The sequence below is a fragment of the Lissotriton helveticus genome, chromosome 6 (assembly GCF_964261635.1).
Source record: "Lissotriton helveticus chromosome 6, aLisHel1.1, whole genome shotgun sequence".
Classification (NCBI taxonomy): Eukaryota; Metazoa; Chordata; class Amphibia; order Caudata; family Salamandridae; genus Lissotriton; species Lissotriton helveticus.
In genome coordinates this window covers 68,939,075-68,965,086 of record NC_136067.1, presented here as the reverse complement: position 1 = coordinate 68,965,086, position 26,012 = coordinate 68,939,075, and the positions used below count along the sequence as shown (strand labels likewise).

The 26,012-nt window shown below is 50.8% G+C and overlaps 1 protein-coding gene across 1 annotated transcript in view; it reads left to right on the top strand.

The window, feature by feature from the left end:
• Positions 1 to 26,012, top strand: part of CMTR1 (cap methyltransferase 1) — a 650,563-nt gene that overhangs the window by 518,051 nt on the left and 106,500 nt on the right. The gene's annotated exons all lie outside the window — the stretch shown is intronic.

The following is a 26,012-nucleotide window of genomic DNA, read 5'->3' as shown; positions in this document are numbered from 1 at the left end:
AAGTTACGTATTTCTCTCAAGGAAACTCTGCAATGTATCAGTTTTTTTTTCCTAATCTAGGTACGGTTGTCTGTATCTGTCTGTGCTGTAGATACATATGCTTTGCATACTCCTGCCATCTAGTGTTGGGTCCGGATGTTTGTAAGTTGTTTTTCTTCGAAGGCGTCTTTCCAGTCACAGGTTATGGTGACTCCTCCTTTCGGTGCTGGTGCACATGGGCATCGACTTCATTGTTAGATTGTTTTTTTCCGCCATTGGATTCGGACGTGTATTGGTGCACTCCAGTTTAAAACCGTTCTCTGGGTTCCCCTTGGTGCATAATCCACTCTAGCCTCGACTGTATTGTTCTCAATCGGGTTTTCCTGTTTTCCAGTTATTGAATTGATCGCGAAACGCTCTTTCTTTGGCTGGAAACATCCGGGGCGGCCCTCGGGACTAGTCTTGTCAGTCCACAGTTCCGCCGATGGAACAAACTCATTCCAATTCTGTCCTCGGTGCCGCTCCAAGTACCCTCGCACCGACCTACATCAAGTTTGTAACTTGTGCCTACCACCGGAGCACAAGTACCCTCGCACCGACCTACATCAAGTTTGTAACTTGTGCCTACCACTGGAGCACAAGGAGGAAGACTGCGTCGCCTGCAAGTCGTTTTGGTAGAAGAAAATACTACGTGATCGTCGGGCTCGGCGACATGAAATGTAACACTAAAGAATTGAACACACTTCGGAAAACTTCAGTGAAGATTCCGAGCATGAAGAGGTCGAAGCTTCGGCGGCAGAAGATGATGCCATCTCCATCCCAGAGTCGGATTCAGAACTCAAGATCAACTTGTACTACGAAGATGTGCCTCCAGGATAAGGTGCGGTAAGTACCGACGACCACTTGCCACCCAAGACGTTTTCCCAAAAATATAAGCCTACTGCACCACTTCTGCTTTCTGGCAAAGGTCGGCACCGAAACAATGTGTTGGAGACGCCTCGCCTTCTGGCTTGGCACTGAGACAAATCGTCAAGCCTTCTGACTTGGAACTGAGACAAATCGGCAAGCCTTCTGGCTTGGAACTGAGTCGGCTGAACTATCTTCGAATCCGAAATTCTCCATTTTGCAGTGTGAATCCTTTTCTGGATTCACATGCTGTGCATCATTCCGCCATCTAGTGGTTGGGTCCGGCATTGTCTTTTTTTCTCTTCCTATTTTGGTCTCAGTCGACCACCATTTGGTGCCAGGTACGTTCCCCTGAGTGACATCAGACAGTATCCTGGAGGTCGACGTGCGTAGTGGCCATCTTCAGATTATTTTTTCTACCGTTGGGTCTGGAACGGAAACTCAGAAGAAAGTTTCGAATTTTCTCCCCAAAAAACTTTGAAAATGAAGAAGATTGCCGAGAAATATCAGTCATTGATGCCTTAACCAGAGACCGGAGCAGAGCTTCGGTTTAACACCACAGGACTACTCCGGTCCACAAATGGTGAGGTAGGGGTCATGGAGAATACACCCTTAAAGTTCTGCCCCAAATGCCACCACAAGTACGCGCAATGTGACCCACACGATGTCTGCAAACTCTGCCTGCCCGAAGATCACCAGTACAAGGACTGTGAGGCCTGCGCAGCATTCCTGCCAAAGACGCTAAGGACACGCCGAAATCAAAGACAGGCCTACTACACCACATTGTCACAAGCAGCGAAGAAAACCTCTCTGAGAGACCTGGGTTTCTCTAGCGACGAGTAAGAACAGGGAGCACCAGCGGAGTCGACGCACGACGGATCGGACTCGTGGTCCTAGAGGGGGACTCCGAGGTCCTAGAGGGGAACTCCGAAAAATTCCAACCTAAGAACAAGATGAAGGATCCGAAAAAGAAGCCTGAGATGGTAAGACACCATAAAGATCCGCCAGAACCGAAGGGCCACGAACATAACACGTACAAGACAGCCCCGAGGCCGAGCAAGAAGGCCATCGAGGGTCAGCCATGATTAAAAGAACCCCATGGAACCCAACCGAAGGTTACAGAGGAGAGAAAATCGCCAAAGACTCCAAAACAAAGTGTCGACATCGAACCCACAAAAAAGGGCATGACACCGCAGAAGACTAACGTCTGGAAAATCTCCAGCTTCCGACGCCGAGAGGAACGTTGAGGTCGAAAAGAAAAGGAGAAGACTCGAGGAGGAAACTTTAATGCCTCATTGAAGGATTTTCGAAACCCAAAGACATCGGCTGCCGAACCAGAGAACGTTAATGCTGAAGAAGCAGAAGACGCCGAAGGAGAGGAAGAAGGTATCTGCGACTCCCCTCCAACACCAGAACCTCGAGGCGAGGAACCCGAGGAATACGGAGACATACCTGAAGAGGAGAAATACTCCAAAGATTTCGAGGATGAGTGGAACTACCTCGACACCGAGAGCACAGAAGAAGAGATTTGCAATTACCCCTGGAAGGCTTCACCTCTAGATGACATTGCTTGATATAACGACATTGTAAAATGGGCGGCAAATAATTTTGGTATACCATTAGAAGAAGAAAAAGGGGACACATGCTTTTTGCTAGAAACCCTGGCACAAGCTACAAATGGAACACAAAACCTTCCAATGCTGCCCAGTATTCTGGATCAAGGCAAAGAAGCCTTCAAGGAGCCAGCCTCCAGCAGAGGTGAGCAAATATATAAAACCTCCTCAAAGGAACATAAATATATTTGGGTAAGTACAATACCTGACTCCATTAGTGTCACCACAGCCAGGAAGAGAGCAAATGCAGTCTCCAACACCGGGCCTCTACCAGAAAAGGAAAGTAAGAGGATGGATATGGTGGGAAGAAGGATAGAAAAGAAGGCAGCAACACAGTGGTGTATTGCTAACTCAAATGCTCTACTGAATAGATATGGCCACCAACAATGGGAGGACATAGTGGAGTTGTTGAACAAACTACCTGAGGAGGACAAAAAGACTGCAAAATCCTTTGTCCAGGAGGGGAAAAACGTGGCAAACACCTGTCTAAAGTCAGCTTTAGATGCAGCAGACACTGCTAGTAGGCAGATGTGCACAGAAACCATCCTGAGAAGACATGCCTGGCTCAGAATCTCAGGCTTTAAACAGGAAGTTCAAACCTCCATCATCAACAGACCATTCTATGGAGAAGCTCTGTTTTACAAAGAGGTAGATTAATCTCTTCCAACAAATTAAAGATGACAGCGGAACTTCAAGTGCAATGGGTGCCCTGCAGCAAAGAGGTTCATTAAAAAGAGGTGGATTCAATAATTGGAAGCCCACAGGTAGGGGCTCCTTTGATCAAGGATAACAGATGATGCAACAAACTCAAGGGCAGAACACAGGTCAACAAATGGGTCAGCAGTCAAGCTACCAAGGTTGGCAACAACAGAAGCAGCCCTTTTGAGGAAGAGCCAATGGCAGAGGAAGAGGCCAATCCTCTAGAGGAAGAGGAAATGGCTCTAACTGACTCAATCACAAACAAGCATTGGCATAGCCAATAGGTCTCGCCTTTGGGACTTTATAAGTGTTTAGCCATGCAACAGTTAATATTGTTGCAGTAAGGATATTGTGCTGCATAACTAAATACTTATAAGGTCCCAAAGGCAAGACCTATTGGCTATGCCAATGCGTGTTTGTTCTTAGTCTCGTCAGGGCCCGCAGCACAAAAAAACTAGACCCCACACAGCCCCTTTCAAGCTACCCACCAGGCAGTGCCAGCCAGACCTGTACAACACTGATGCTTCAATAAATAAAATTATCAGCACTAACAGAAGCACCATGGTCTATAAAGCCACTAATGATGCACTGTGATGACTTTTGCGAAAGTAGGAATAGTTTACTAATAAAAAATGAATTTTCTATGGCAGCGTTTACGCACAACAGGGACATGTGGTGCCATATTTAAAGAGGATGTTAATCAGTGAAGCAAGGTCTAAAAAGAAATATCAAACACAGGGAGAACGCGACCAGTTGTTGCATCTGAATGTGTTTGTAGCTGACACACCCGGAGGCTTCAGTGCCACCACCACGCGCCATGCCCCAGACGGAAGCGCATTGAGCACGGACAGATTGCTTCTGGATGGCCATGTCACAGGAAAGCTCCTGTAAGCACAAGCCACTCTAAATGTTTACAAGACCTGATACCTAATTGCGGCCGTAGGGCCGAAGCAGATCAAAAGGGAGCGATGCCCACGTCAGGGGGCGCGCCGGGATTTTTTGCACTTGTGCTGATGTGTGGCCCGCTGTAAGTCGGCAGCCCTTCCACTCGCCTCGACGTCCCTCTCTTCAGATTGTTGTCTGCCGCTGCCTCTGAGAAAATAATCCTCTGCAGACGCGAAATGGAGGTTACGCATTGACAGGAACAAAATGTGATTAGCCTTGACAGCCTTTAAACGTGTAATCAAACGCAGGGCTCCCGTGGCATCTTCATGGTGAAGCGGGGAAATATGTCAGCGTGGAAGTGGCTGCTAAAACCTCTACCGTTTAATGCCTCACACTCCAGGTATAACAATGCTTCGAGACAAATTATTCTGAGAGCGGAGGACGGGCAATAATTGTGTAGCTGGCTCCATCTACCCCAGGAAAACAACCAACGCAGCGTGTTCCAGCAGAACTCAAGATGGAAAACAAGCACTGAAACACAAGCGCAACCCGCGGCCGCGAAAGTTAATTGCGAGTTGTGCACGCGCGCGCTGGGGAGACCAGTCTGCTCTTTTTGGAAGCACATACTCGTGCTTGTGGGGCTCCCCTGCGCGCTCCCGCAAGGCGTGTGCTGCCGGAAGTACGAGTATGTGCTTCGAAAAAGAGCTGCACGATGGCTGAAGGTCTCCTGTGCAGTGCATGCGCGCTGCGTAGGCGGGACCTTAAGAAGACCCACACAAAACACCAGTGGGGGGAAGGATATTTTTTCGACAGACAATGGGAAAAGATCACAACAGACAATTACATTTTTAAATTTGGTAATTTACGGGTATTGCATAGGGCTAAAAAAATTCCCACCTGCAAACCCACCAAGATAAAGAAAATTGATGAGATCGCAACAAACACTGCTAAACGCAGAGATCAAGGAACTGTGCCTAAGACAGGCAATAGAAAAAGTACCGAAACAAGAATGGTTCACAGGAAATTACTCCCTATATTTCCTAATACTCAAACAGGATCAAACTCTAAGACCAATCATGGACTCAAGATTCATCAACAAGTTCATACTAACACAACGCTTCAAAATGTGTAAACTCCAGGAAATAATCCCACAAGTTCAAAAGGGGGATTACTTGGCAACAATAGACCTCAAAGACGCCTACTTACATATCCCCATGAACAAAAAACACAGGAGGTACCTATGATTCCTGCACAACGGAACACACTACCAATTCAAAGTACTTCTGTTCGGAATAAAATCAGCTCAACAGGTGGTCACAAAATGTCTAGCCGTAGTGGCGGCATACATAAGAAGAGAAAAGACGAAAGGCTCATAAGGGGACATTCAAACCAAATATGTAACCATCATGTTAAAAAAACAATCAAAACGCTAGAGACACTGGGTTTCTCAATAAACCACAAAAAAACTTCAACAACGCCAGAAAGAGAAAATACCTCTCTGGGAGCAAGATTAAATACAGCAAAAGCAAAGGCATACCCCACAAAGACCAGGATACAAGCAATCCATCCAGAAATAACCTCTACCAGAGAGGGGTCAGTCTCTGACAGTGAGGAATGTCATGAAACTAATGAGCATGATGGCATCATGCATCCCACTTATCCCTCACACTCGCCTACACATGCACCTATTTCAAGAATTGCTTACCAACAGCTGATCTCAAGCCACAGGAAGTTGGGAGAATCTAGTGGTTGTTACACAAAGGGTGCAAGCAGAGACACAATAGAGGGCATCCAACAACATTGCACAGGGGAGACCTTTTAGGGACCCAACTCCATCTGTGACAGTCACCACGGATGCCTCCCTCAACAGTTGGGGAGCGCATTGTAACCAGCTGAAAGTTCATGGTCAATGGAACGAACAGGATTCCACAAAGCACCTCAACGTTTTGGAAAAGAAAACTGTCTTTCTAGCACTCAAGTAGAGAAAACGACACAGGGTCGTGGCTCTGACACAGCAAGGCTGAGCCTAATCAACAAAAACAACACATTTGTCAGTACTGGAAGTCACTCATTTATATTTAGACTGACCTTTATGAATAGAACATACCGGTCCGTTTTTAATTTCCGTCACTAGTTTATTATTTCATTTTGTCACTAGTGGAACATTCTTAGTTTCTCAATTGTTCAACATTTTGTGTATATACAAATAACTGTACATGTAAAACATTACAATTTGTCATTACAGAATATCAATAAACACTACAATTACAAATTTACAACACATCCAACTTACATTCATGCCAACACAATCATACTACTTTCATCCATCAAAACGAAAAACTTTTTGGTCCTATTGTCAACTATACATTATCTATCCATAAAGATGGTATTTAAGTTTTTTTTTTAATTCACAGTTTTTTATTTTAACAGTCCTTTGGAACACAGAACTAAGTCCTCAAAGTCCAAGAATCCCTTGGTATTCCAATTGAAAAACAACAATAGACACCAAACCGGGTCGACGCGTTTCTAACCCTCTATTTCGGGGTTCTCCTCAGGACCAACAATCTCTAAAAAACACAAAACAAACACTAACTTAACACACCGCTTTATACAGTATAATTAATTACTACCATTGGCACCACCTGTTGGCACCCCGCTACCCTACCTTATTAGCATGGTGTATAGTCCCTTTGTAGAAAAAGTGCTGTGAAGACACTGGAAACGAACCACTATAGACCAGAGAAAACACAACGAAAGCATGTCACTCGCATCTCATTCATTGTAGATCAATCTATCTCACACATCCAATTAACTCAGAAGAGCTATTTCTGGGGGAGATAAAATGAGCAGAAAAGGGGGAGAATGATAATCTTATTGGAATACAAATGTGCTTATTGTCATCGTTATACTGAATGCACCAAAGCCCCGATGTTTTTCAAAAAAGCTTACAGCGTTTGGCAGCATTGAATGCCCAAGTTTAAATAGGGGCAGCGGCTCGGTGTTCACATCCGTCCTGCAAACGAAAACCGAGGTGTTTAAAGATTGAAACTCCGGGGTCCAGTGAGTAAATAACATCGGGGCTTTGGTGCATTCAGTATAACGATGACAATAAGCACATTTGTATTCCAATGAGATTATCATTCTCCCCCTTTTCTGCTCATTTTATCTCCCCCAGAAATAACTCTTCAAAAAATGTTTGGGGAAGGTGGGTGAATTGGATGTGTGAGATAGATTGATCTACAATGAATGAGATATGAGTGACATGCTTACGTTGTGTTTTCTCTGGTCTATAGTGGTTCGTGTCCAGTGTCTTCACAGCACTTTTTCTACAAAGGGACTATACACCATGCTAATAAGGTAGGGTAGCGGGGTGCCGACAGGTGGTGCCAATGGTAGTAATTAATTATACTGTAGAAAGCGGTGTGTTAAGTTAGTGTTTGTTTTGTGTTTTTTAGAGATTGTTGGTCCTGAGGAGAACCCCGCAATAGGGGGTTCGAAACGCGTCGACCCAATTTGGTGTCTATTGTCGTTTTTCAATTGGAATACCAAGGGATTCTTGGACTTTTAGGACTTAGTTCTGTGTTCCAGAGGACTGTTAAAATAAAAAACTGTGAATTAAAAAAAAACTTAAATACCATCTTTATGGATAGATAATGTATAGTTGACAATAGGACCAAAAAGTTTTTCGTTTTGATGGATGAAAGTAGTACGATTGTGTTGGCATGAATGTAAGTTGGATGTGTTGTAAATTTGTAATTGTAGTGTTTATTGATATTCTGTAATGACAAATTGTAATGTTTTACATGTACAGTTATTTGTATATACACAAAATGTTAAACCACTGAGAAACTAAGAATGTTCCACTAGTGACTAAATGAAATAATAAACTAGTGACGGAAATTAAAAACGGACCGGTATGTTCTATTCATAAAGGTCAGTCTAAATATAAATGAGTGACTTCCAGTACTGGCAAATGTGTTGTTTTTGTTTCTAGCACTCAAGGCATTCCAGAAACACATTCAGGGAAAATACATTAATTCAAACAGACAATACAACAATAATGTTCTATCTGAACAAACAGGGTGGGACAAGGTAATTTCCCTTAAGTAAACATGCACAAGAAATCTGGCAGTGGGCAATACTACAAGAAATAAATCTACAGCCAGTACATCTACCAGGAGTAGGCAACAATACAGCAGACCAACTCAGCAGTCAGAACAACTGCTCCAACGAATGAGAGTCGAAACAGAAAACAGTACAGTATCTGTTCAACTTCTGGGGAACACCAGTGATAGACCTGTTTGCAACACTGCAGAAAAGAAATGCCAGTCCTTTGCCTCGAGGTTTCCACACCACCGATTGAAGGGAAATGTGCTTTCACTCAATTGGTCACAGACATTTGCTTATGCCTTTTCACCAATACCTCTGATGCAAAGAGTGTTACAAAAAAGCAAAAAACCCAGGAACAAATATGATTCTCATTGCCCCTCAATGGCCAAGACAAACATGGTACTCAACCCTCCTAGAACTATCCAGGGGAGAAATGATCAATATCAAAGCAGAAAAGGACCTGCTAACAATGCATGCAACAGGGCCAGAGCTTTCACCCAGAGCCAGTGATGCTACACCCAGTAGCTTGGTGCCTGAATACATAGGAATGTGGGTACCTCAATGTGCCTCTCTGCGAACCATGGAAATTGTGAAAGCGGCAAGGAAAGAGTCAAAAAGAAAATGCTATACAGCAAAATGGAGCATCACTAACAAGAAAAACAGTTCAATTAACACACAAGAAACAGTTAATACATTCCCTACTTAACTCCTGGACAGCAACATCAACTACTCAAGCATTAAAGTGCATTTGGCATACACAAAAGGAAAATCATGCATAAGCTTCTTTACAAGACCAGTAGTCAAAAGATTTTTAGAAGGAGCAAAACTCATTTCCCCACCAAGAGCAGCTCCAGTACTTACATGGAGCTTAAATACAGTACTTTCTCAACTAATGGCAAAGCCTTTCGAACCCATGCCTACAGCGGGCCTAAAACACATTTAAAGACAGCCTTTCTCATTGCAATAACATCACTAAGAAGAGTAGAGTGAACTGGAAGCATTAACAATTCAAGAACCGTACTTACAAACTCACAAGGATAAAGTAATCTTGAAAACGAACCCACAGTTTTTGCCAAAGGGGTATCTAAGTATCACTTAAACCAAAACATTCTCCTGCCAGTTTACTTTAAAAACCCAAAGACTGAGGGAGAGAAAAGCCTCCATACCCTGGATGTAAGGAGGGCTTTATTGTATTTACAAAAATAGAACAAATTATTTGTCGCCTACATGCATACCAACACAGTATCACCTGTCACAAAGACAACTGTTGCAAGATGGATAATACAAGCCATCCAATTGTGTTATGCCAAGGTCAAAAAAGAACTAACAATTCAAACAACAGCTCACTCCACTAGAAAGAAAGGAGCAACTGTAGCCTTTATGGCCAATGTACCCATTAACTCCATTTGCTCAGCAGCAACATAAGCATCACAACAAACCTTTACAAAGCATTACGTTGTGGATATACAAATGAATAAGGAAGCTCAAATTGGACAAAGGGTGCTTCCGTTCACCACAGCCTCCCAGACACGGGAGAAACCGCTACATAATCTGAGCGGTACAAAAGGGGGTGGTGATGGACGGAGCATCTGAACCAATCAAACACTCACACCCAGTCAAAGATCTGGGTTTAATCCATCACCGTTCTTTAGCCCACTCTGCCACCCCAGTTCAGACATGGCCATATGCAAATCAGTCTGACCCTGTGCCTCATGGGAACAGTCAAACCCGAACTGCCAAGCCTTGCCTTCCCTGGACCGGAAAGAAGCTTCCTAGGACCCGTTTCTGGCATTTCAGCCATCTTCAGCCAGGCTTCCTTGAATCCAGTGGCAAAGAGAGCAAGGGACTCACGTCTGAGCATACCCTGCCAACTTATGGCGAACAAAGCGGTACAAAAGGGGGTGGTGATGGACGGAACATTTGAACCAATCAAACACTCACACCCAGTCAAAAGATCTGAGGCACAGACTGTGTATCCAGAAAAGGATTTCACCGCTGCAAAACGAAATGGTTACTTATCAGTAGGAGTAGTTTTGCAGCTTGAAGAATTTTCTGGATTCACATGCGACCCACCCGGCCGCCCCTAGAAGGAAAGCATACAGGTGAGGAAGCAAATAACTACATCAGTTTTCAAAAACCATCTCCAGGATTATAAAAGAGAAGAAGAACAGAAAAAAGAATCCGAAGACTGCTACCACGCACGTCGACCTCCAGGATACCGTCTGATGTCACTTAGGGGACATACCTGGCACCAAATGGTGGTCGACTGCGACCAAAACAAGAAAAAAAAGAGACAATTCTGGACCCAACCACTAGATGGTAAAATGATGCACAGCATGTGAATCCAGAAAATTCTTCAAGCTGCAAAACTACTCCTGGTAAGTAACCATTTCGGTTTGAAAGACCGATCTGGTTCGTAGCCGAGACACTATCTCCAAAGAAAAATCAGGTTTGGAGCTGAAACCCTCCACTCCGAAAAGCAAATCTATTTCGGTGCCGAAATAAAAGGACAGCCTGTCCAAGCCTCCCTCACCAATTTTAGACCTTATTAAGGATAAATTGGACCCTAAACAGAAGAAGATTTATATCCATCCTGATACAGGACATATTTCTGCCAAAACACCAGTTAAACGCAAACTTCCTTCAGAGGAACCTGCAGATAAAATCCCTCTGAAAAAGAAAAAGGACACCAGCCCTTTTTATCCTGCTGAAGTACTGGTTTTTCGGAACCCAGCGGTGTCAGGGGTACACCCTAAGACTTCGGGTACTTCCTGTTTTAGACTACAGAAACTCAGTCTTCTAGGTGAAGTCAAAGATCGAATTTATTGCCTGCAACCAAGTAACAGGTATCCTAGAAGTACAACACGGTGTACATTCTCAGGAGACTGCTCAATCTTACAAAGCCAGCCTTCTCTTTTTATACAAAATATTACGCTTCAGGCAAACATTCTTAAGTTTACAGTTGACCATTCACATATTTTCACTACAAAGAAAAAGCAGAATCATGATGACAAGCTTATTTTCAGTTCGTCCAGCCCACAACAAATTACCCGGCAAGGCCCAACATTTTCATCAGATATCGGCGGACCCCCAATAAAAACGGGCACCTCCTCCTCGTAAAGCAAGTCATAAAGTAAGGAACAGAGACAGGTGTGTGTGAGATTAGGCGTGGTTTGTGTGCGATGAAAGGTTTATGGCTTGCTGTGCCTTGATACTATCTCGATCGGCCACTGGGAGAGGAACTGACCGAACAGGTTTGGCCTTGGGCAGTGGAGTCAGCTTGCCCAGGTCGTGCAGAAGTCATGGGAAGGTGTACGTGTCCTTCAGACTCGTTTTGGCCTTAGTCACCAGCCTATGTGAGGGCAACCACAAAATGGCTGCCGTATACAAAATGGAACCCGAGGGTTCAGGACGAAAACTACGGTTTCAGGGTGAAATCGTCACTCCAACATGACGAAAATGTTTGTGCATAGTATACTAGCCATTCTCGGTCTGCTGATATCAAAATCGTCATGATACGACGATGTTTATAACACGGGTCCAGAATTTTAAGTACTACACTGCCCCTCAATCCCCTCCACCTCCACTATTATCTTCACATTTACCACAAGATTCCTTACACACAACACCTCAGGGATCTCCACATACACAGCTTGAAGGGGATGATATTGATGATGAAGAAAATCATTTGCTTGTCTACCTAGGGAGTGACTACACCATTGACCCTCCATTAGATACTGACCCAGACCTTTACCCTGCAAAGCCATCACCACCGGATGATAATGTGACTTATCAGGTACTTATTGCTAGAGCAGCAGAAAACTATGGGGTGGCCTTACTTAAAGAGTCATTAGAGGAAGTATTTTTATTTGAAACTCCTGGGTCCTCACACTGGTCAGTTAAACACTTCCTATGCTAAATGGCATGATGAGACATTCAGATGACCTCTTCAAAGACCCTGTGCGGGCACATATTTTAACTCCCAGAGTCGATAAAAAATATAAACCTTGTCCATCTGATCATGTGTTTATCAAAGGACAATTGCCTCTTGATTCCTTAGTGGTGTCCAATGCTTGCAAAAAGGCTAATTCACAAACATCTGGTGATGCACCTCCCCAGATAAGGAATCTGAGTGATGCTGGGGTTGCGCTGAGTGATCCTGGGGTTGCGCTGAGTGATCCTGGGGTAGCGCTGAGTGATGCTGAGGTAGCGCTGAGTGATGCTGGGGTAGCGCTGAGTGATGCTGGGGTAGCGCTGAGTGATGCTGGGGTAGCGCTGAGTGATGCTGGGGTAGCGCTGAGTGATGCTGGGGTAGCGCTGAGTGATGCTGGGGTAGCGCTGAGTGATGCTGGGGTAGCGCTGAGTGATGCTGGGGTAGCGCTGAGTGATGCTGGGGTTGCGCTGAGTGATGCTGGGGTTGCGCTGAGTGATGCTGGGGTTGCGCTGAGTGATGCTGGGGTTGCGCTGAGTGATAATGTGGTGGTGATGATGAGTGGTGCTGTGGTGGTGCTGGGGTGATGCTGAGTGATGATGTTGTGATGGTGAGTGGTGCTGAGTGATGCTGGGGTGGTGCTTAGTGATGCTGTGGTGGCGATGAGTAATGCTGTGGCGTTCTGTGATGCTATAGTGGCGCATAGTGATATCTGAAAGAAACAGGTTAGTATTAGATTCCTTACCTTAGAATATCCCCAGGCGTCAGTCTGGATCCGGAAACTTTTGCGTAGCAGTACCCCTGCGCGTCGGTAGGCGTCGTCTGCAGGCGTCCCCTGCGGCTCCGCGTCGTCGGCGTCGTGCGCCGTGATGACGTCGCTGGAGTATATAGACGCCGCCTCCGCGCGCTGACGTCAGTTCTTCTTTTTTCCGCGCCAGTTAGCGCAGATCCGAAGAGCAGTACTCCGGTCTTTTGACCAAGTTTTTTGTTAACTGATTGATCTTTACGGTGCCGGTAGGATGCCCGGTTTCAAGAGTTGTGACGAGTGCGACCGCCTGATGTCGGTCACCGACCACCATCGACTCTGCCTCCGGTGTCTGGGCGCGGACCACGACGTGGAGTCCTGCGTCGACTGTCGGGCCTTGACTGGAAAAGCTAGGCGGGAGCGGTCCCGCAAGCTTCTCGAGCTCCGGTTGTCGGCCCCGCGTCGAGAGCGGTCCCGGTCCGGTCGGAGGTCGAGGGAGCGGTCGAGGGAGCGGTCGCGGAGCCGCCATGGGCGCTCCGGGAGTCGCCACCATTCCTCCGGCTCGTCAGGTAAGCACAAGAAGTCGGGGCGTCGCCATCGCACCCCCGACTCCCCCCGACGCCCGCGTGCTGCGGCCGGGGGCTCGGGTGACCCCACCCCCGCGGTCCCGCATGGGTCGCCGACGCCGTCTACCCCACACCTGTCGGTCCCTGGGGAAGGCGCGTCGCGTGAGGAGATCGAGGCCTTCCTCATTGCTATGAGGGCGAGGTCTTCTCCGGCAGGGCCTTCGGCGCCTGCGGGCCCGTCGGTCCCGTCTGGGGGCCCGAGCGGTTCGGGTGCTTCTGCCCCGGCGCCGCCGGTGGCTCCGGCCCCGGCGCCGCTGGTTCCCTCTGGTTCGTCGCCGGCTGGTCTCCCGGCCTCTCCGGCGTCGGTTCCCGTGGGCCAACCCGTGGTACCGCCCCCGCGTGGTGCAGCGACTCCGCCGTCGGCTCCGGCCGGCGTCGGGTCCCCGGCACCGACGCCGCGCGGCGCCACCCCCCTTTCCTCCCCGACTCCGGACTCGGAGCCGGACCGGCGTCGGCCGACGCCGGACCCGACGCCGATGGGGCCCGTTGACCCCGATGTCTATATCGTCGACCCAGAATATGGGTATGACGAGGAGGAGTATGGAGAGGGTTGGGAGGGGTCTGAGGACCCTCTATCCCGTGCCTGCCAGTACGATGTGGACTGGGTAGGTGATCTGGGTGATGCCAGTGGCCTGGACGAGTCGCCCAACCCTGGGTTTGTCTCTCCGTCCCCTGTGGCGTCCGAGGCGGGTGCTGCCTATTCGGTGGTCCTGATGAGGGCTGCCAAGGCCTTACACCTTGAGCTCCCCGTCGCGAAGGTCAAACCGAATATCCTGACGGAAGTTTTTAAACCGCAGTCATGCCCCCAGGAGCCTCTGCTGCCGTTTAATGAGGCCCTGACGGATGTCCTTCTGGGCACCTGGTCCAGGCCCGCTTCTGGTGCGCCGGTTGACCGGAACGTTGCCAGGCGTCACCGTCCCTGCTCGGACGACCCTGCCTTCCTGTCCACCCATCCCTCCCCGGAGAGTCTGGTGATCCAGGCCTCCACTTCACAGTCCGCATTTCCGTCGGCTCCGCCCGACCGGGAATCAAAGAGGTACGACCAATTTGGAAAAAAAGTGTTTTCCTCTTTGAGCGCTGGACTGCGGTCTTGTAACACCGCGTGCCTCTTGGGCCGCTACACCCACTCCCTGTGGGATACGGTCGAGGAGTGTTTGCCGCAATGCCCCCAGGAAGTGCGGGACAAGCTCACCCGGGCCTTGGTTGAAGGCCGGGATGCGGCGCGGTACTCGATCCGTTGTGGTCTGGACACCACGGACTCACTGGGACGGGCCATGTCCACTACGGTGGCGATTCGTCGCCATGCCTGGCTGAGATCTGCCAACTTCTCACCAGACGTCCAAAATACACTTATGGACATGCCATTTGATGGCAGTCGCCTATTTGGTGACAAAGCGGACCACGCGCTGGAGCGCTTCAAGGACTCCAGGGTCACGGCCAAGTCCTTGGGTCTCTCGACCCAGCGCCAGCAGACGGGTTCGTTTCGGCCCTTTCGTGGCCAAGGGAGGGGAGGTCCCACACGTGCTGCCAGCCACGCGGCGCAGAGCGCTCCCCAGCGCGGTGGCGCCCGTGGTTTCCGCCGTGGTGGCGGTAGAGGCCAGCGTCGTGGTCAGTCCACGCCTCCCTCCGCTGCGGCATCCAAGCCTTCCTAGTCCGAGCTTTCGGGCTCACGTGACGCCAGTGGGTGGCAGGGTTCGCCATCACCACTCCCGCTGGCGCGCGATAACATCGGACAGGTGGGTGCTGCAGCTTGTCCGAAGGGGCTATGCCCTCCCCTTCGAGTCCACTCCTCCAGCCATGCCACCGCAGAACCACCGTGTGTCGGGGGACCACTTGACACTTCTGCAGGAGGAAGTTACGGCCCTCTTGGCCAAGGGGGCCATCGAGCGCGTTCCTGGGCCAGAAGTAGGGTGTGGTTGCTACTCCCACTACTTTCTGGTACCCAAGAAGGACAAGGGAGGCCTGCGTCCTATCTTGGATCTACGGAACGTCAACGGCTTCCTCCGGAAGGAGAAGTTCAAGATGTTGACTTTGGCTCAGGTCTTGGCTGCTCTAGACCCACAAGACTGGATGGTAGCGTTGGACTTGCAGGATGCGTACTTTCACATCCCCGTCCTGCCGGCCCACCGGCGTTACCTGCGGTTCACGGTAGGCCACGAGCACTTTCAGTTTATCGTGCTCCCATTCGGCCTTACCAGCGCCCCACGGGTGTTCACGAAAGTGATGGCGGTGGTCGCAGCTCATCTGCGCCGGTTAGGGGTTTCAGTCTTCCCCTACCTCGACGACTGGCTGTTGAAGGCGGGCTCGCCCCAGACAGTCGTCCACCACCTTCAGATGACGGCAGACCTCCTGCACGAGCTGGGGTTTTCCATCAATGTGCCGAAATCACACCTGTGTCCCTCTCAAAAGCTCCTTTTCATCGGAGCGGTTCTCGACTCGGCACAGTTTCGGGTTTATCCTCCGGAACGGCGGGTCCGGGATATTCAGGCTCTAATTCCCATCTTTCAGCCGTTATCCCGGGTTTCGGTCAGGTTGACGCTGCGGCTTCTGGGGCTGATGGCCTCCTGCATCCTTCTGGTGCATCACGCCAGATGGCGGATGCGGGCTCTGCAGTGGGACCTGAAGTTTCAGTGGGCCCAGCATCAGGGCAACCTATCCGACCATGTCCTGATCTCGGAGGGCACTGCGAGACAGTTGCAGTGGTGGCTTACGGACCGCGATTGGGTCAGGGGCAGATCCCTCTCCCTTCCCCAACCGGAGCACGTGGTTGTGACGGACGCGTCCCTCCAAGGCTGGGGTGGCCACTTGGGAGAGGCGGAGATCAGAGGCCTCTGGTCTCCGGCGGAGTCCCGGCTCCATATCAACATGTTGGAGCTGCGGGCGATTCGCCTAGCACTGAAGGCATTCCTCCCCTTTGTCAACGGGAGTGTAGTGCAGGTGTTCACGGACAACACCACCGCCATGTGGTACTGCAACAAACAGGGCGGTGTGGGGTCGTGGACCCTTTGCCAAGAGGCTCTGCGCCTCTGGCAATGGCTGGAACGTCAGGGCGTGACTCTGACGGTTCAACACCTGGCAGGTTCTCTGAACGCCAGGGCGGACGAACTCAGCCGTCGGTGCTCGGTGGATCACGAATGGCGTCTGAACTCGGATGTGGCGAGAGGCCTCTTTCAGCAATGGGGAGAGCCTTGGTTAGATCTATTCGCCACAGAAGAGAACGCGCAATGTCATCAGTTCTGCGCGTTGGAGTTTCCAAGACGGCACTCGCTCGGCGACGCCTTTCGGCGCGAGTGGAGTTGCGGTCTGTTGTACGCCTTTCCGCCTATACCACTTCTGCCCAGAGTGCTGAAGAAGATCAGGCGCGACCGGGCCCAAGTTATCCTTGTGGCTCCGGACTGGGCTCGAAGGTACTGGTATCCCGAGCTACTCAGCATGACAGTCGGTCCCTCGATCCGCCTGCCCCTTCAGGAGGACCTTCTGTCGCAGCAGCAGGGGACGGTCCTCCACCCGAACCTGTCCAGTCTCCACCTCCATGCGTGGAGATTGAGCGGCGACAGTTGAGGCCATTTGACTTGCCTCCTGAAGTCTGTGATGTCATTCTGGCAGCCAGGCGTCCCTCCACAAAGTCGGTATACGCCTGCCGGTGGAACAGATTTGTGGCATGGTGCACAGCGAAGGCTGTGGATCCCCTTTCTGCCCCTCTGTCTGAGGTTCTCCTCTTCCTCCTTTCCCTTGCCCAGCAGGGCTCTGCTCTGGGCACTATCAAGGGCTATCTTTCTGCCCTTTCCGCCTTCTTGAGGCTACCTGATCAGCCATCTTTGTTCAAGTCCCCTATTGTGTTGAGATTCTTGAAGGGCATCACGCACATGTATCCTCCAACTCCGTTCGTGATGCCTCAGTGGGACTTGAACCTGGTTTTGACTTTCCTGATGTGCGCTCCCTTTGAGCCCCTTCATTCCTGTCCTCTCCGTCTTCTCACCTTAAAGACGGCCTTCCTGGTAGCCATCACCTCTGCCAGGAGAGTGAGTGAGCTCCAGGCTCTTTCTATTCAACCTCCTTTCTTGTCTGTTCATCCTGATAAGGTGGTTCTTCGGACTAGACCTTCTTTCCTGCCCAAGGTAGTCTCTGCTTTTCACATTGGGCAGTCCATCACCTTGCCCTCTTTCTTCCCGCCTCCGCATCCTTCAAAGGATGAAGAGCGGCTCCATCGTCTGGACCCAAAACGTGCGCTTTCATTCTATATGGATCGCACACGCCAGTTCCGGGTGGATGACCAACTGTTTGTTGGCTACGTGGGTGAGAAGAAGGGAAGGGCGGTACAGAAACGGACCATCTCTCGGTGGGTCGTCCTGTGCATCAAAGCATGCTACTCTTTGGCTCGGAAGGAGCCTCCTGTTGGGCTGAGGGCCCATTCCACTCGGGCCACGGCGGCTACTACTGCCCTGGGCCGGGGAGTCCCTTTGCAGGACATTTGCCAGGCGGCCACGTGGGCCTCGCTGCACACCTTTGCGAGGCACTACTGCCTGGACAGTCAAGTCCGGAGGGATGGCTTCTTTGGCCGTTCGGTCCTCCAGGACTTTCTGGTGTAGGTTGTATTGGTTCGCAGACCCACCACCGGGGTTGGTATTGCTGGGGTATCTATTCTAAGGTAAGGAATCTAATACTAACCTGTTTCTTTCAGATGAACAAGTTACTTACCTTCGGTAACGATATATCTGTAAGAAACAGTAGTTAGTATTAGATTCCTTACCGCCCCGCCCATCCTCCCCGTTCTGCGAACTGATACCTAGGGTTAAGGACATCCCTTTCAGGGCCCTAGTTTCAAATGGCACCAGTGTTGGTTCTCGCATGGCTCTGCGTGTTCTGGCGCGGAAAAGCTGTGTGCAAAGAACTGACGTCAGCGCGCGGAGGCGGCGTCTATATACTCCAGCGACGTCATCACGGCGCACGACGCCGACGACGCGGAGCCGCAGGGGACGCCTGCAGACGACGCCTACCGACGCGCAGGGGTACTGCTACGCAAAAGTTTCCGGATCCAGACTGACGCCTGGGGATATTCTAAGGTAAGGAATCTAATACTAACTACTGTTTCTTACAGATATATCGTTACCGAAGGTAAGTAACTTGTTCGTTGTGGTGCCCCTGAGTGATGCTGTGGTGGTGCTGAGGGGAGCGGGACGAGAGGAGAGAGGTAAGAGGGTAGAGAGTAGATAGGAGAAGAGAGGTGAGAGAGAATAAGAGAGGGGAGAGTGAGGAGAGGGGAGAGTGAGGAGAGGGTTGAGTGAGGAGAGGGTTGAGTGAGGAGAGGGTTGAGTGAGGAGAGGGGAGATGGAGAGGAGAGAGGGGAGATGGAGAGGAGAGAGGGGAGTGAGGAGAGTGAAGAGAGAGGGTAGTGGGGAGAGTGAGGAGAGGGAGGGGAGAGGGGAGTGAGGGGGAGAGTGGTGAGTGTGGATAGTGGTGAGAGGAGAGTGGTGACAGGGGAGAGTGGGGATAGTGAGGGGAGATTGAGGTGAAAGGCAGGTGAGAGAGGGAGGGGAGAGTGATGAGAGTAAGGAGAGCGGAGAGATAAGAGGGGCCGCATATCCCTCATTTCAGTTATTCTGTTGTGGGCAGTGGAGTATCTTTACTCACTATTGTTTGGTGAAGTCGAGCCCTAAAAACCTGTCCTATAGGAAACAGCCCCTCCCCCCACACCCAAGCACTGCTCTCCGTGACTTATTTATTTTTGATGTTATATAACGCGGGACACGTGGCCAGAGCGGTTTACGCTGGTGAAGGCAGAACACAGAGAGCCATGTGCGAGCACACTGTGTGCAGTACAAAATACAGAAACAACGAGGGTGGATGCAAATGCAGATCATAAAATAATACCTGCACCGCCGGGTGCCTCCATCAGACTGGTGAGCCGCAAACAGAGCAAAATGTATCTTTGATTGCCGAACATCCTTGAGAGAACCTGGCCTTTAGCAGATAGTCCTTTTTTCACTCACACCGTTGAAGGTGACAGGCGGCATCCCAAAATAAAAAAATAAGAGTTCTTCACTTTCTGTTTTTAAACTAATTATTGGTTTAAAAAAACTGCGATGACTAAAAACATGGCGCAACTCGTATTTATGGCGGTGAAAAATGGCAAACTGTCAGTGAGGCGCTCATTCAGCAAGGGAGGGGCAGGAGGAAGGTGATGCGTAGTAAGGTGACAGTCGCACTGTTTACCGAGGTAAGAAACCGCAGCAAAGCGGCGTCAAACACTATTTAGAAATACCGTTTATATTAATATGTTTGGGGGTCTAGACAAGGTGTGTAGCCAGTGATAGGATGCTGTGCTGTGATGCCCTATTGTTTTACAGCACTTAGAAACCACACCACTGGGGTTGAAGCGCTATATAAAAGAGGTTAATATTGCAGAGGGCTCCTGTATGGTTGACGCGTGGGCACCGGAAGGAGGGTTCTCTGGAATGTGCTATTTTTTAACGCGGTTAGAAACCAGACAAGTGCATTGAAGCGCTACATAAAACAGGTTATCGTTCTCCTTACCGGGGCCGTGAGGGAGGCTGGCTGAGCTGACGGGCTGAATTGAGCGGTTCCTGGTGCAGTCTGTTTTCTTGTGCTGCCGCTGCCTCTACCCCGAGCTCCACTCTAGCGCTGCGCCTGCACCTCTGGGCGCACAGTGAGGCTTGTCTGCAGATGGCACGTGAAAGGGAAGGAAATGCGAGTTTCTCTCTGGAGCCACGAGGAACTCGGAAAAAGCGGCGGAGGTTGTATGACTTTAACAGGGGGAAAAGCATCCACGTGGGACAAAGTTCAGCGGAAAGGGGGTGCAGCAGGCTGCGGCGGTGCTGTCTGACATCGGCGGTGGTCTGAGGTAATGCGTTCATTTCAGGGAACACAGCGGATTTAATTGTTTACAGAAACGAGGCTGCAGACTTGGAAGAGACAAAGGAAAAGGTGAGAGAACTACTGTTGGACTTGGGCCTTAGGGCAGGTTCACCCCTAGACTTTTTGCTTGTAAAGGTGACCTGGTGATGGTGATTTTTGGGTTCTGCGCACTTTCACTGTGTCCCAGTGGAAAGTGCGTGCGCACTTTGAATGCGTGGAGTAAGATAGGCCTGCCCTCATGGGGAATGTATGCGTCCCTGGTAGTTCCTGATGCGTGGGGAGTGCGGGCTCGAGTTTGGTATGTGTGAACTCGTGGGAGTGAATGCTGCGCAATGGTATGTGCAGCTTGTATGTGTCTAGTGGGGAAGGGCCACTTCTAGACATGGCTATGTGTGTGCTGTGAAGGTGCTGGCGTGTGATTGGCTGGAGCTGGCTGGCATGCCAGGCTCCAGGAAATCTGGATGGGTCTGCCCGGTGGTGAGTGGGAGATTAGCATGCTGATGGCTGGGGAGGAGTGTACCTGTGTCCTGAATGAGGCTGGGTTTTCCCCTGACAATGCTGGCTCCGCCCCCCTATGGTGTGTCTAACGACCCTAGCCCTGCCAGTGAATAGAGAGGGTGGTTGAGCCCATCAACAGTGCTCACAAACCAGCTGCGACTGGTTCTGCTCCCTGCACCAACAGACAAAGGATTTACTGTATAAAAATGGGGCTGTGTCCCCCCAGAAGTTGTTCTCTTCCAGGATCCTGAGGGGGCTGCTGCTGTTGCTGGGCCAGAGGACCGCCACTTGGACTGTCTCCCTGCCTGGAGACCCAGTGAGCTGGCTCTGGGCCCAGCCTTGCCCCCCCCTGCCTGCCTAGAAGGACTTTTGCTGGGCTTGTTGGCCCCTAGCGCTTGGGAGCGCTTTGGATTGCCTTTTGGGACTTGAGAGCGCTTTGTTGTGACCCAGCTCTTAATAGCGCTTTATTTGCCATTTTAGCGCTTGGGAGCGATCTGGGTGCTTTTGCCGGTGCCCACCCGGCATCTTTTGCCTGCGTGCTGTGTTGCTGGCCGAGCGAGTGCCCACCTCGCTTTATATTTTAATTGGAAGCCGGTGCCCACCCGGCATTGCCCCGGTTTATTGAATTATTTAAAAGCCGGTGCCCACCCGGCATTGCCCCGAGATCACCGCCGCAGCCCAGGGTCATCGAAACCTTGGCCGGGCCGCTGCCTAGTGCGACCCGGAAGTCCCGCCTCCATACCCCCAGGGCCGCGCTGCCATTGGCGGCCCCAGAGGAAGTCAGGCGGATTGCGGCGTGACAGGCCAGGCGGAGAAGCAGGAAGCAGCCTGCACGTCCCTCCCCCGGGCCTCCCGAGGACGAGGGAGAGCCCCGGAGCACAGCGAGGAGCCGGAAAACGAAAGTGAAGTGTGGAGAGAGCCCCCGAGGAGCGGGAGCTCTCGTGCAGAGCCGCGGCCCAGGAGAGACTCCGCAGGGACCCAGCGCGAACCCAAGGAGAGCCGGTGAGTGGGGCTGGGAGAAAGAGTGCAGGGAGGAGGGCGTCGGGACACATTGCCGGTGCCCGCCCCTCCCCTGCAGTACACGGGCCTGAGAGAGGCCCAGTGGTGTTCAAGCCCAGAGAGGCTCGTGGGGCAGTCGCCTTGGTTCTGAGTCCCCCGTGAGGGACTCCAACGGCCCTGCAGCAGTGATTAGAGCCCAGAGAGGCTCTGGGGGCATTTTCGTTACTTAGAGCCCGAGAGGCTCAGCGGCGCCCCATTTGTTTTACGAGCCCAGAGAGGCTCAAGGTGTCATAATTGTTTGCGAGCCCCGAGAGGCTCAGTGGCAGCCACACAATTGTATTTAGAGCCCTGAGAGGCTCAGAAGGGGCATTTGGTTGCGTGAAGAGCCCAGTGAGGCTCCAGGGGGAAACAAGTGCTCAGTGCAGAGCCCTGAGAGGCTCAGGGGGACATTTGATTTCTTCAGAGCCTGCGAGGCTCCCGTGTTGGCCCCATCATCTCCAGCTGCCCAGCACTTCGTGGGCAGCTGCCACGTTTAGGCCCCCTGACTTTGGGACACAGGGCGTCCTAGCCCCCACAAGGCCAGTTGGCCTAGGGACAGTCACAGGTGGTGACTTAAGTGAGTTTGGCGCAATTGTTCATTTTCTGCACCTCTGAATGTGTTTTTATGCGTCATGTGCCTTGTTCTTACACCTCTGAATGTATTGTTGATGCATCATGTGTTTTCCTTCCTTACACCTCTGGATGAATGTTATGCATTGCATCATGTGTTATGTTCTTACACCCCTACAGGTATTGTGATACCTAGGAGGTTGTTTTCTCCCTAGTACAGGTGGTGCTAGTGAGGTCCTGGTTACCAGTGATTACTGGTTGTGTGCTATTTTGTGCTACAGTGATTTTACTTTCTAAGTGCTATTTCTAAAAGTGTTACTTCTAAAAGTGCTAATTCCTGACAGTGGTCCAGGTGGCCCTGTCTTGTACATATCCCCTGTAAATTCTGCCCGTGCCTCTGGCACATTGTAAAGTGTGTGTTTTATCTAATGTGTTTTGGTGTAATACAAAGGCTATTTTTATATAACCTTGTGTGGAGTTTCCTTTGTGGTGGGCCTTTGGGTGTTGTTGCTGGGGTGCGTGCGCAAATACTTAACTCACATCGCCTCCAAGTTTAGCCTTGCTGCTCGCGCCACGTTACCTAGAGGGTGGGCAGGGGTTATCTTGGCGTGTAACTCCCTTGCCCTGACTAAGGAGTGGTGGTCTCTGACTGACTTTGGCGCAAGCCCTGGCCAGCCAGAGATCCCATTTCTAACATTGGCGACAAGCGGTGAGGATGAGGATTTGTGTTTGCGGTGTACCACAGTGGCAACTGGCCACACTACAAAGCTCTGCATTTTAGATGACCACATTTTAGGGGATTGTTTTTTTTTTATGTTCATTATTTTCTTCTCCTGAAGGTATCATTGTGTAATTGTGTCCAGTGCATTTGTTCCCCCACCCTGCGCCCAGAGTCGGTACCTGTGTCACATGTGGTCAGGTTGAGGAATCAGGGGTGGTAGAAACTGCCTTACCAGTCCGAGGGGAGGGTTGTGTGTGGATGAATGGTGTGTGGCACTAGACAAGTGAGTGTGAGTTCTCTAGGGTAGAGAACTTGCTGATACCTTGTGAATTGTGTACTCCTGTGTTAAGCTCAGACCCCTAGGTTCCCTGTGTGATCTTGTCTCTAGAACGTCCTGCCAAGATGGAGCTTGTTTTTGATCTCAGTGATCTAGTTTGGTACAATACGCAGGAGTTGGAAGGGTTTTGTAGAGAGAGAGAGACATAGGGGTGGATGGGTCAGATACTAAGTACGAACTTAGGAACTACCTGGTCCAATGGTGTAAGGTACAAAGGGATCTTGAGCGCAGTGAGGAAAGGGCCCGGGCATCACACCAGGAGGGTGGTGAGTCTGTGGGGAGCCCTGAAGATTCAGAAGAGGAGGAAGAAGATGACAGCACCTGGATGCCAGTAGAGAGTGAGGACCCCATAGATAGGGAGTCCCTTGCTGGGTCCAGCGTAGGAGGCAGCGCCTCATCCCTTTCCCTGTCCCCTGAGGAGCTGGAAGATAGGAGGAGAGAAAGGGAGCACCAGCTGGCTTTAGAGAAGCTAAGGTTAGAGCATGCCCAGGCTATGGCACAGCTGGAGGTTAGAAAGCAACAGTTAGAGACCAAGAGGGTCTTAGCGCAAGAAAGGATAGAGGAGGCTGAGAGGGCCGCCACCAGAGGCAAAGTAGCTCTGGAGGGTAGACTATCCCCTGCGCGCAGTTTTAATTTTCTGGATTCCCCGGGGAGGATGGAGTCCAGTTGTGGCAGCTATATAGAGCCCAGTGCAAGAAGTCCCACCCCCAGTTCCCACAGTCTGGTACCTGTTTCCACAGAGGAGGAGTATAGGTTGAAGTTCAGGGACAGTAGGAAACTGTCTCACCAGTCTTGGGAGGAGTTTGCAGGGGACTGTCAGTGTGCACTGATTGAGTGGTTAGAGGTTCCCACGGGACCTGATTTTGACAAGCTGTTTGATCTTATTCTCAAGGAGCAGGTGCTCAGTTGTTGTTGGCCGGAGTTGCGGCAACACCTGTTGAGGTTGGAGACCTTTGATCCTTGGGAGCTGGCAAAGGAAGCAGACAGATTGGAAAGTGCTAGAGGTTCGCTAGAGTCATTAGGGAGTGACTCCAAAAGTAGTGGTTCAGGTATCTTCCAGCCCAGCATGATGGAAGAGGCTCAGTGTAGCCCAGCTAGGTCCCAGGATAGCGAGGAGGGTGTAGGGGCTCACTGCCTGGCTCAGTGGAGCAGGTGTGAGGGGGAGACCGAGGTTCCCCAGAGGCCCGAAGCCCTGCCTCAGGACTTGGATGGTTTCTGTAGGGAACACCAGGTTGGGGACCTAGGCTGTCCTGTTAGTCCATTTGAGGAAGATCTCCTAGTGAGTAGAGGACCTGGAGCGTCTGTAACCAGAGCTCCTGTGGTTCTAGAGTCTGGCAGTACCGCTCCGGTAGGGAGGGTACAGGAGTCCAGCGTGAGGAGTGATTGGGGGATGAGTTTCCCAGTGGATGCACCAGTGGACCAGGGACTAGCCAGTGGGGCTAGATCTTCTTGGGGGGACCCGGGTGGCGCCACTTCTGGTCTGGGGGATCGTCACGCACTTTCAGGTGGACAGGGGACGGGAGATCTGCGCCAGATAGACAGTCACGCAACATATGTGTCATTTGTTAGCCTCAGGGGGATTGTGTGTGAATCCCCAGAAGTCCTGGAGTGCCAGGCAATTGTTCCACCAAAGGTTTTAGACCAGAGGTTGGAAGGCCAAGTTCAGGATCAGCCTGACCTGAAGGGTAGGACGACTGTAACCAGTGTCCTGACCGGTTCTTCTTCCAGAGGAACTTCTCCAGTTGGGAGAGGGCAGACCTCTGGAAGGGGGTGCAGAGGGTGGGAGAGCCCACCTCTGACCCCGGTGCAACTTGAGGGGTTAAACCCTGGGTTGGAGTGGCGTTGTAAGGGTACCCCTCGCAGGAGGAGAAGGAACCCTAGAAGAAGAGGTAGGGGGAGGAGAGCCTTCCCTGAGACTCCTGGTCCGGCTGAGGTTGTAGACCCTAGGCTGGAGAACCAGTGGCAGTCTAGTCCTGTCTTGCAGACAGGGAGAGTGGAGAATGGCTACTATGTGCCAGGGGTTACTACCCCCCACTCTGCGGATAGGCAAGGACCAGTGGCACCTGGGTGGCCCAGGGCCTGGTCCTGGCCGCAGACAGCTCGGGAGTACCAGTGGGGTAGCCCAGTTGGTCCAGACAGTGTGTTGAGAAGGAATCCCATGGGTTCACCGTGGCGTAGAACAGGAGGGTGTCCCTGCAGTTGCGGGCCCGCGTCCGTGTTCTATCGCCCCAAGCAGGGAAGTCCATCACGGTGGTGATTATTCTCCCCTGCGTTTAGATGGAAGGGGGTTGTGTTGGACTTGGGCCTTAGGGCAGGTTCACTCCTAGACTTTTTGCTTGTAAAGGTGACCTGGTGATGGTGATTTTTGGGTTCTGCGCACTTTCACTGTGTCCCAGTGGAAAGTGCGTGCGCACTTTGAGTGCGTGGAGTAAGATAGGCCTGCCCTCCCATAGGAATGCATGGGGAATGTATGTGTCC